This window comes from Protopterus annectens, chromosome 13.part0 (genome assembly GCF_019279795.1).
Source record: "Protopterus annectens isolate FY-2018-M chromosome 13.part0, PAN1.0, whole genome shotgun sequence".
Lineage (NCBI taxonomy): Eukaryota > Metazoa > Chordata > Ceratodontiformes > Protopteridae > Protopterus > Protopterus annectens.
The window spans coordinates 128,488,892-128,502,007 of NC_056747.1; positions in this window are offsets into that span (position 1 = coordinate 128,488,892).

The following is a 13,116-nucleotide window of genomic DNA, read 5'->3' on the forward strand; positions in this document are numbered from 1 at the left end:
AACCTGGCTAACGATAGGCAAAACAATGCTCTTTCTTAAGAGTGAACCTGCAAGCTACCCTAAAAATTATACACCAATAAATTGCCTTCCGACAATGTATAAACTATACACGGGAATTGATGCCAACAGAGTTTACAGTCATTTAGAAGAAAACTCAATTATGGCAGTAGAACAAAAGGGAACTAAAAGAAAGTCATATGGAACAACGGATCATTTGTTGTTAGTCATACTGGAGAACTGAAAAAGGGGAAGAATTTAAGTATAGCATGGATTAACTATAAAAAAGCATTTGATAGTATCCCACATTCATGGATAAAAGAGTGCTTAAAAATGATACACCCTACACTGATCAATTACATTACAGTGACCATGAAACAGTTGCAGACCACTTTTCAATTAAGCCATGATAAAGGACAGATTATTATCCCAGGGATAAAAATTCAAAGGGGGATATTCCAGGGTGACTCTCTGTCACCATTGCTATTCTGCCTTGCCATTAACCCATTAAGCTGTTTACTTAACAGCTTAGGCCATGGCTACAATTTGGCTCCTAAAAACCGCAAAGTGTAAAGCCTTCTCATCTTCTCTCTGTCTATGATTTAAAACTGTATAGATCATCAGATGAGGAACTGAAAGCACAGCTGCAGGTTGTCAAAACTTTTTCAGGTGATATAAGAATGCCATTTGGTCTTGATAAGTGTGCAAAAGCAACCTTTAAAGCAGGAAAACTGCAGCACCAGAAAAACGTCAGCTTGGGACAAGAATGTAATATAAAAGAACTTAAGAAGAAGTGTATAAGTATTTGGGAATTGATAAAGGATCAACAATAAAACACGAACAAATGTGAATAAAACTTAGTAAGGAATACTTTAGAAGACTTTAATTCTGAAAACAGCGTTGGTATCTAGGAACAAAATCCAAGCTATAAACCAATTTGGTCTTCCTGTCCTAACTTACAGTGACTGACTGGCCCCAAAACATGTTGGATAGATTAGACAGGAAAACAAGAAGGATGCTTCATGCTCACCAAATGATTTATAAAATCAGTGTATACCAAGATTATATATTCCCCATTCTGAAGGTGGGATGGGCCTCCTTGAAATTGATTACATGTATAGAGCTGAAATCATGGGACTCCACACATCTGCTGACCCCACATGTAGTGAAAGTTTTGAAACATGAGAATAAATCTAAGATGACTTCTCTGCTTAATTTAGCAGAAGCATATCAGCATCAAGCAGGAATGGAAATCAAACCAAAAGTGGATAAAAATCAGGCAGCAACTGAATGTGCCAATAAACAAAAGAAAGAATATAAGGTGAAGGACCAGATGAGAAGGCAAGAAATGTGGAAAAAGCATAAATATAGCTGCAAGTATAGAAAACTTCTGGAAGAACCTCATGTTGATCAGTAACAAACACAGGAATAGTTAAGGAGAGGTGAATTCAAACCAAGAGATGAAAGGTTAATATTGACAGCCCAAGATAGTGGGCTACATACATGCTGGTTTACAAACACCATTGAACATGTGGGAGAAAAAGACAAATGTAGGTTTTGTAAAACACAACTGGAAACAGTCTCTCATCTCATTGCTGGTTGTTACATACTAGTGGTAGATGAACTGTACACTGAAAGGCACTGGGGATTGTGCAAACATTATGATACTGAAGTGGCTGAAAAACATTAGAAACATGAGACACAAAGCATCATAGAAAATGATGAAGTTTATATCACATGGGATCACCCACTACCAACACGTTCAAAAGATAGATGCTAGAAAAATGGATATAGCGGTCCAAGAAAATAAGACAAAAGTAGCACTGATCGTTGAAATCGCTACACCAGTGACTACAGTGTCTTACGTACAGACAGACACAAAGACATAAAATATCAGGATCTGCAGGCAGAAACGAGAGTAATGTGGAAGAAGGATACCCAGACTGCTCCAATAGTAGTTGGATCAATTGGTCTTATAAAAAAGAATTTACAATCATATTTAGATATGTTACCAATCCATGTAACCCCATACAAATTGCAGAAGGAGTCATTACTGGGCGCACTGCGAGTGTTGCGAAGAGCACTTTTGGCTGACATCAGATTGAAACAATTCTAGTTTCATGAACTTTAATCGTACTTTGACTTAGGAATGGAGTCCATTCCCGTCATAGTATTAGAAACCCAAACGATTTGGAGAAATTAAAAAAAAGACAGGACCTCATGTGGGAGAAACCGACAAATGTAGGTTTTGTAAAACCAAATTAGAAACCGTTGCACACCTCGTTGCTGGTTGCGACATACTAATGGCAGAAGGACTGTGTACTGAAAGGCATAATAATGTAGCAAGACTATTGCATTGGGGATTGTGTAAATATTATGGTATTGAAGTAGCTGAAAAACACTGGAAACAGGAGGCACAAAGCATCGTAGAAAATGATGACGTTTATATCACATGGGATCACCCATTAGCAACAGTTCAAGAGATAGATGCAAGACAACTAGATATAGTGGTCCAAGAAAATAAGACAGAAGTAGCATTGATCATTGAAATAGCCACACCCAGTGACTACAGTGTCTTGCATATAGAGAGACACAAAGTCATAAAATATCAGGATTTGCAGGCAGAAATGAGAGCAATGTGGAAAAAAGATACCTAGATAGTTACAATAGTAGTAGGAGCAACAGGTCTTATAAAAAAGAATCTACAATTGTATTTAGATATGCTACCAATACATGTAACTCCATACGAATTGCAGAAGGAGTCATTACTGGGCACATTGTGCTGTGAAGAGCACTTTTGGCTGACATCAAAGAGTGAAATAATACTAATTTCATGAACTTTAATCATACTTTGATTTAGGAATGGGGTCCATTTCCATCATGGTTTTGGAAACCCAAAAGATTTGGAGAAATTAAAAAAGACGGAACCTCATGTTGATCAGGAATGAATGTAGGAATGGTGAAGGAGAGGTGAATTCAAACCAAGAGATGAAAGGGTAATATTGCCATCCCAAGATAGTGGGCTATGTACCCTCTGGTTTACAAAATCCATTGAACATGTGGAAGAAGCAGACAAATGTAGGTTTTGCAAAACCGAATTGGAAACAGTCACACACCTCCTTGCTGGTTGTAACATAATAATGGCAGAAGGACTGTATACTGAAAGGCATAATAATGTGGCAAGACTGTGGGGATTGTGCAAACATTATGGTAGTGAAGTGGCCAAAAACACTAGAAACATGAGGCACAAAGCATCATAGAAAATTATAAAATCTATATCATGTGGGATCATCCATTACCAAAAGTTCAAAAGATAGATGCCAGAGAACTGGATGTAGTGTTTCAAGAAAAGAAGACAAAAATAACATTGATCATTGAAATTGCCACAGCCAGTGACTACAGTGTCCTGCATACAGAGAGACAAAAAGTTGTAAAATATCAGGATTTGCAAGTAGAAATGAGAGCCATGTAGAAGAAAGATACCCAGATAGTTTTAATAGTAGTAGGAGCAACGGGTCTTATAAAAAAAGTCTACAATCATATTTAGATACGCTACCAATACATGTAACTCTGTACGAATTACAGGAGTCATTACCGGGCACGTTGTAGATGCGGCGAAGAGCCCTTCTGGCTGACATCAGAGTGTGAAGCAATACTAATTTCATGAACTTTAATTGTACTTTGACTTAGGAATGGGATCCATTCCCATCATGGTATTAGAAACCCAACAGATTTGGAGAAATTAAAAAGGGACAGACCAAATGCACTCGACTAAACAGATGTCGAGCATACATACTGCCAACCAAACAAATGTAACTTACACACACACACACACACACACACACACACACACACACACACACACACATACAAAAACGTATATATACAGTTTTAGTATGAATGTTCGAAATGCCTAAGCAATGCCGAATACAAAACACTGGCAAAAGATTTCATTCAGATTAAAGAAAACCCTTAACACCAAAACTACAAAAGATCTCAAAAGAAAATTTGTTCTTAACACCAAAGCCTTAATTTGTCTGATGAATGTTAGTGTTACTGAGAGGGTTTTTCTAAGGTAAAATGTAGGGTTAGGATTAGTGTTAATTACAGGATTAGGGTTAGGCTTACCAGGCAGGTATTAGTAAGGTGGGCAGGAGTTTCACTCCCCTGCAAACCTTAGTAATATTAAGGTGGGCTGGGACTTCTTTGGTGCAGACTTTACTAATGCCTGCTAACCCTAATTCATCCCCTGTACCAATCCAAATGCTACCATTGTACAAGACAGTTCAGACACACACACACACACACACACACACACACACACGAGCACTTGTGTACACATATTCATGTAAATGCGCACATATACACATGCATGGAAACACGTGCACACACACACACACACACACACACACACACACACACACACACACACATGCACAGACACATCCAATACTTACAAACACACAAAATCTGTTCCCTTAATTAACCTGCAAACACATACATAGGTACTTAGGTACATATGTTCATAGGTACATGGCTTCATAGGCTCATAGGTACTTAGGTTCATAGGTTCAATAGATTCACTATGTTCAAAGGTTCATAAGTACATAGGTTCATAGATATCTAGTTTCATATGCACTTAAGTTCATAGCTACCTAGGTGTACAGGATCCTAAGTGCATAGGTTCATAGCTTTCTAGGTACATGGGGTACATATGTGCCTGGGTACATAGGTTCTTAGGTTCAATAGGTACATAGACACATAGGTTCATAGGTAAACAGGTTCCGAAGTTCATAGGTACATAAGTTCCTAGATACATATTTTCGTAAGTACCTAGGTTCATAGATTCATAGGCACTAAGGCTCAAAGGTACCTAGGTACATGAGTGCACTGGTGCATAGGTACCTAGGTACATGACTGCATTGGTGTATGGGTTCCTAGGTACATGAGTGCATTGGTGCCTAGGTTCCTAGTTAGGCGAGTGCATTGGTGCATAGGTACGTGAGTGTACTGGTGCATAGGTACCTAGGTACGTGAGTGCATTGGTGCATAGTTACCTAGGTACGTGAGTGCATTGGTGCATAGGTACCTAGGTACGTGAGTGCATTGGTGCATAGGTACCCAGGTACATGAGTGCATTGGTGCATAGGTACCCATGTACGTGAGTGCATTGGTGCATAGGTACCCATGTACGTGAGTGCATTGGTGCATAGGTACCCATGTACGTGAGTGCATGAGTGCATAGGTACCCAGGTACGTGAGTGCATGAGTGCATAGGTACCCAGGTACGTGAGTGCATGAGTGCATAGGTACCCAGGTACGTGAGTGCATGAGTGCATAGGTACGTGAGTGCATGAGTGCATAGGTACGTGAGTGCATGAGTGCATAGGTACCTAGTTACGTGAGTGCATAGGTACCTAGGTACGTGAGTGCATGAGTGCATAGGTGTCTAGGTACGTGAGTGCATGAGTGCATAGGTACCTAGGTACGTGAGTGCATGAGTGCATAGGTGCCTAGGTACGTGAGTGCATGAGTGCATAGGTGCCTAGGTACGTGAGTGCATGAGTGCATAGGTACCTAGGTACGTGAGTGCATTGGTGCATAGGTACCGAGGCACATGAGCGCATTGGTGCATAGGTACCGAGGCACATGAGCGCATTGGTGCACAGGTACCGAGGCACATGAGCGCATTGGTGCACAGGTACCGAGGCACATGAGCGCATTGGTGCACAGGTACCGAGGCACATGAGCGCATTGGTGCACAGGTACCGAGGCACATGAGTGCACAGGTACCGAGGCACATGAGTGCATTGGTGCACAGGTACCAAGGCACATGAGTGCATTGGCTCCTAGGTGAATACATTCATAGATACTTACTAGGTTATTGATCTAGAGGATCCTAAGAAACCCTGCAATCCCATAGTAATTACTTGTCCTTACATTTAGAATATGAATCTCCAAAGCTGAGCAAAACACATATATAGTAGGGTAATTACATGTTGCTTCTATCCGTGAGGGCCATTGGTACAGTTACTCATCCATTCATCCAAATTACATTTGAACAAAATAAGAGAAGTAAATAAAAATAAAAGGTGACCAAGAAAAAACAAACTATTTATTAAACTAAAACAAATTCAGTGAGTACTTTTGTAAAAATAAACAACTTCAGACTGACAATTCTTCCATAAAACCAGTCATTGCATGGAAATAGAGGTTTACCTTCCACATCAGCAGCTTTACCGGGGACTAACCAGAGGTTGAATGGACTTAATTCTCCGGTTCAAAACAATGAAGGTACGAGTGTTCACAATAATAACCATGCTGAATTTAACCTGCCTTCATTGACTGAGTGCATCAATAAACCGATGGTTTTAACTTACGGTGAAGCAGTAGCTAGTACTTCAGCTGTGACTGCTAACAATTGTACTAACACTGTGGATATTGTAAGTAATTTAAAAACTTTTGATAAGTTATTTAAACTCAAGAGACTTCAATTGGAAACAGTTTATTTACGTACATGTATTGAGAGGGGTCACATCCCAAAGGGCCTACGATAATGGCGGTTTCCTGTAGGTTTAGAACGTGGTTCCCAGTTTCATAAAGACCTTTTGGTTTTGTTTGATAAACAAGGCTGTGAATTCCTTGAACTGTTGATAAAAGACTATGATGCACAAATTTTGTTATGATAAATGATTTGCTGGAACTCCAAAAAGCTATTAAAGGGGACAGGGACTTTCCTAGGTATAAATATGATTTTTCACGTATATTTGTTAGCATTGAACAAACCTTGGAGAGACTAAAAGCCACAAAAAATAAAATGTTGGCACGTGATATGAGGGATTATACACAATGTACAGCTTACCCCTTACCTCCCCTTAACACCAATTTGAGATCTAGTGGTGAATTGCTTAATGTTGGGGAAGGAGAAGCTTTGGCGAATTCTGATGTCTTGAACATCATTACTGCCGATATTGACCTTACTGGGGATGTGAATAATACCATCCCCCCTTCTCCGCGTCGCGGTGAAAGGCTGCGAAACCAACAGGGGGTACAGACTAATACCATCCATAATACGGGTTTTCACAACAACAAGCCTGTACAGGGAGGTTTTACGGGACCCCACAAGGGCAGGTACCAGCAACTGAGGAAGAACAATCATCGCTGCAGATAACAATTAGCCCCTGTGTATTGAACCCATCAGAAATGACTGAAAATACATATCCTTGTATATTGAATCCACCAGAAATGACTGAAACTGTATATCCGCGTATTTTATTGAATACATTTGGTGACTTTAGAATATATAAGTTTACTGAATTTGAAGTATCTCCTGAACTTATTAATGTATTGTCCAAAGGGTTATCTTTTGTATCAGTCAAGCATATGAATGCGGCTGACACCATTTTAGATCTGAAAGTTTTCATACGTAAACTGAACTTGTTGTGTCTTCTTGGGAATATGTCTAGTCTGAATTCTGATGTACATATTTCCAGTATTTTTAATCCCCTTTGCATAACACCATTAGATTTTTTGAAAAATTATGTGAATTGGATTTACGTAATTTATCTGTGACAGGTGTTAAAGGTAGGGAGACTATATGTATTTTTTATATATATTTTTATTTATGTGTTATTTGTTCATTTGTAGTTTTCTGCACATGTTTATTTCATTGTATAATAATAATAATGTAGTTTAGCCCTGTATGGTGCCTTTTATAATATTATTGACAGTGAAATGAGCAATTAATTGGTAGATTCTTATTGGTTACATCTGATATGAGTGTATTTAAATAGTTTGTGTCTTTGTAGTTGTTATCTGGTCTGATGAAGCTAAAGCAGTGAAAGCGCTTACCTTGTCGACTACAATAAAGGAGCTCTGTTTTTTATACTACTATCATAGCTATTCATTTATGTCCTTCCAGTGACTGTTATTTGAGGAGACTACAGCATGTATTTTTTGGATTGTGGACTTTGGACCCTGATATATGCCTGTTTCCGTCCTTTGCTCATTACCATTTCTTTTTTATTAAAATTATTAAGAGATCAAAGAATTAGAGTATTAAAACCAGATAAGGCTGGTGGGCTTGTTTAAATGAGTGATAAACTTTATGAAGAAAATATCTTAATGTTAATACCGATACCTATGTTAAGGTTTCATTGAACGAATTGAATGGAGCCTATCAATGTATTAGAGTTTTGATTAAGGATTCATTTATTGATCGTATGATTGATTTAGAAACCTTTAATTATTTGACTATGCCCTCACCCATTACACCAGTTATTTTTGGATTGCCTAAAATTCACAAAAACTTGAGTAAACCACCTTTCCGCCCAATTGTGGACGGACGTAACAGTATAACTTATGGGTGTGCTAAATTGGTTGATTCTAAACTTAAAAAAATATTTGGAGAATCAACCACAAATATGCTGGGATTCATGGAGTTTTTTGGAAGCAATAAATGGCTTAAGATTTGATGACCAAATTAATTTTTTAACCATCGATGTCTGTGACCTTTATATTGTTATTCCTCAGAAATTAGGTATTGAATGAGTTTGCGAGTTTTTGTTTAAGCAAGGTGTTTCAGGTGATGAAATTAACTTAATAGAATATTTACTGGACATTGTGCTCTCTAATAATTATATTTTGTTTAAAGGCAATTTTATCATCAAAAATCCGATGTTGCCATGGGTTCCTTCTGTGGGGAGAGCTTTGTGAATACCATTATGGCATATTGGGAAAATGAGATTCTGTTTAAACTTGACATCTTTAAGGAATTTGTCTGCTGGTACATACGTTATTTGGATGATATTTTTATTTTATTTAAAGGGGGTGAAAGCAAGGCTGTGGAATTTGTCTCTATATTATCTAATCTTACCTCATTTTTGAGTTTTACCTACGAATTTAATAGTGTTAAGATATCATTCTTGGATGTTTTACTTATTAAGGATATGGTCAATTTGTGTTATATTGCAAAAATCTACCGTAAGCCAACATATTCTAATAGTTTTCTTCATTTTAGTAGTGCTCATCCCCATTATCAGAAACGTGCTGTTATTAAAGGCCAGCTGGTTAGAGTGGCCCGAATGACCACTCTAGAGGATGATTTTTGGGATGAATGTTGTCTACTTAAAACAATGTTTATAGCAAGGGGATACCCATCTACCTTGATTGACAACCTTATATCTGAGGTTAGTAATAAAAGTAATAATGGTTGGTTTAAACCCATTCTTGGTAGAATTGAAATCATTGATGGTGTTAATACTAATGACTGTGGTATTGGGGGTTTGAATTTGAATTCCTCTAATATGAATACTATATCTAATGAAGGTAACACATCTAATGCCTCATTGTATTTTATTACATATTTTTGTATTGAGGCTGAAATTGTGTGGGGTATTCTATACAAGAACTGGGTGGTGTTGAAAGAGGACACCTTTATTAAAAACAAGATACCAGATATGCCTCAACTTGTTTATAAAAGGGGATGGAACCTTAAAAATTTGGTTGAGACTGTATTGCCCCCTTTACAAAAGGATGGAAGCATGTACAAATGTGGTTCTTGTAGAATTTGTAAACATATTAAAGTGACTAATAGTTTTTCCATAGGTAGAAATAAATATAGAGTTAGGGGTAAATATAATTGTAATGCCACTGGTGTGGTATATTTAGCCCAGAGTCAAAATTGCCCCCAGTTCTATATTGATAAAACTGATAGGCACTTTAGAAAGAGAATATATGAACATTTATATAGCATTAATAGGAAAGATGTAAACAACACTTTAGCAAAAGATATTATTGAATGTCCTGAGCATTCATTTTTGTTTCTTGTTATTGAACAAATACACGCTAATGTTAGAGGTGGGCCTGTGGAGTTAGAACTTAAAGAATTATGGTGGCAAGTATTAACTAACGCTTACACCTATCCTGGTTTAAATAAATACAGTTCTATTAAATATATTTTGAAGCTTAAGGCCTTAAATAGACGTTAAATGACCAATTGTGTACTAGTTTTAATATTATATGTTTTAATATACTTGTATATATTTATATGCTTTTATATGTTAATTAATGTAATTAAGTTTTGTTAAAGGTGAAATGAACTTTATGTAGAATGAAATGTGTTCTTGTGATTACATTGTGATTTAATGGACAATATCTTTTTAAATGTTTTACAGGATATGATGTCATTGATGTGGAGGGTTATTTAAACTAAGTCAGTTAAGAACTGTGTTTGTCTGAGGAAGTTTGTGAATTTTTACATTCGAAAGCGCTTACAATAAATTGAATTATTTCTAGTCCGGTGAATGCCCTTTGCCTGTTTGTTTCTTTAAGTTATATAAAAAGTGGGACAAGACATGCATTTCACTAAATAAACAACAAATTTTGATTTCTGAGTGCCACATAAGGATGAACTATTCCATCCCCGGATCTGGACACTGTACCCTTATATATAAGTTGTAGGATGAAAAAGCCGTTCCTTGCAATAGTGCATGCATGGTTATCAAAGGACAATTCATTGTCAATATAAGTACCCAGATTTCTAACTATGGGATAAGTTTTCAAGGGCATGTTGTCAATGTTAAAGGGTGTCAAGCTGCCAAAGAATATGATTTTAAATTTCTTGGCATTTACTTTTAGTCTGTGATTTTTAGCACTAATATTTATTTGGGATAATCCCTTTTGTAGCATCCTGGTATCCTCAGGGGATTTTATGATGTCACCAAGTTTGCAATCATTTGTAGACTTGGTCAGCTACTGTCATTTTGCATTAGTTTTGACCTCTGAGATGTAAATTCCAAAAAGAAGTGGTCCAAAAGAGTGAACCCTCAGACACTGCACTAGTGATTGGTCTTTTGGAGGAGGTAGATCCACTCACCCTTACTTCCTGTGTTCTATTTGTGAGCCAGTTTGCTATCCAAAGAATTACATAGGGGTTAACATTTAGATGGGAAAGTTTATCTACAATATTGAGAATTGGATGGTATTAAATGCCTTTGCAAGGTCCAGATAAGCAACGTGCACTGCTCTGCCATCATCCGTTACCTCAGTGACTTTTTCAAAGAAGTCAGGTTGAGTAGGCCAGAACCACCCTCAACAAATCCAAATTGGGTTGGGTCAGGAGTCTGTAGGTTACCTCTATCCCTGTTTTTTAGTTTCCCAAATATCCTTTCCATGGCCTTACAGATGAGGCTGATCAGGCTTAAGGATCTGTAATCACCCATGTCCATTGCACACATAGCCCCACATTACTGCAAAGGAATGACTGTTGCTGTCTTCCATTCACTGAGCACAAAGCCTGTTTCAAGACTGTTGTTAAATAGGCTCTGAAGAGGATCTGAAAATTCATGTTTCATGCTAGCCGTTAGGCAGACTGGTATGTTATCCAGCTGCATAGATGAAATAAATTGTCTACTGTGCCATGACTTGCTGAAGGGGTCGAGAGAGAAGGCTGTGACTATGAACTCAGGTCAATTGACCTGAATTTGATTGGCATTTGTGAGACTGATGCTGTCAGCAGGGAGGATTGGTGTGCCCATCGGGGGGGGGGGCACATATTCAAGTACATCTCTATAGATGATCCCTGGTGGAGGCTAGAGACGGACCCCTTTTACATGATTGAATTTTCACTTACCTGAAACGTAAAAGGATGAGACATCTTCACTGAAAACTTACTTTTACGAACACTTGGATTAGCAGAATTTTACTTGGGGAAAGGAAACACTTGGCCACCATTGTGAACTTTGCCCTTTTCCCCATTGTAGCATGATCTCAGAGTTGGTATATTTAGTTAGGGGTGTGTGGGGGGTGCATCCCTCCCACATGAGGGAGTGTGAAGCCCCTCACTTGGGTGGATTTGAATTGCTTTGGTTTATTTATTTTATCGTGGTGGCCAAGTGGTTCCTTTCCTGGAGTAAAATTGTGGTGATCCGAGCATTTGTGAAAGTAAGTTTTCGGTAAAGTCGTCTCATCCTTTTAAGTTTCGGGTAAGCAAAAGTTTGATAATGTGAAGTAGATCCCTACAGTCATGTAGGGAGTGTTGTCTGCATAGGGATGAAACTTAAGCTGAGCCTCACACAGAGGTGTTGACAATATGAAACAAGGCTATTGCATACCAACCATTTAAATGCTATCAGTGTGCACAGGAGTGGGGTAAATATCATAAACAAGGAGACACACCTATACAACAATATGATGCTGAATTAGTCCAGGAGAGGTAAGGATCAGATGACGATCAGCTGTGGGGAGCAAAAAGTTACAAATTATTTGCAATTACATCGATCTACTTTCATGCAGGCTGTTATGTTTGTGAATTCCTTAAACTAAAGAGCTGCTTGGATTGAGTAGAGATGACATGTATGGTTGTACCCATTTTGTAGCCACATCTGGTGGAGTGAACAGACTTGCACATCTATGTGAGGTTATGTAGACTAGCAGAAATACTCTGAGATGATTTGAGGTGGATTGGTGTTATTAAATAATGTAGGTGGAATAAAGGCATGCAGGTGAATCTGAGGATGCAAAAGTACACAGGAGGAGGTTCGTACTTCTCAACCTGCAGTCACTGAAAATAGGTACAAAGGTTCTTGAAAAGTAGGTAAATCCTGCCAAAAATCTGAACATCTGATTAGCATACAATCTGAAAACCAAATAGCACATAACTCTCAATTTTTTTTGTTTTTATTTTCACCTTGTTGACCTGGTTAGTTGCACTAGGCCAGTGCCCTCTTTTCAGGGGAGACCTGAGGTGATCTTCATACTGACTAGGGGAAATTTGGTCAGGGCACCATGGAACTCCTATTATTCTTTTCTGTAAGTGCTCTTAAACGTTTTACACCCATCTTAGCTACCTCCAACTATGGCAAAGGGAGCATTGGTTTAACATCTTCTGTGGAGGATGGCACACATCAGGAGTGTAGCAACCCCTGCCCCCATACAGCACTGCAGTGTCTTCCTGCTTTTCAGTAGGAATGTGTGATACCACTTGAAAAATAATGACAGAAAAATATAAACTTATCAAAGAGATGATATAAAAACTGTATTGTAAATTCTACCATACAAGGTCATTTATTTTTGGTCATGAGAAAAGGAAATGCAAAATGTGTCTCCCTTTTCTTTGTT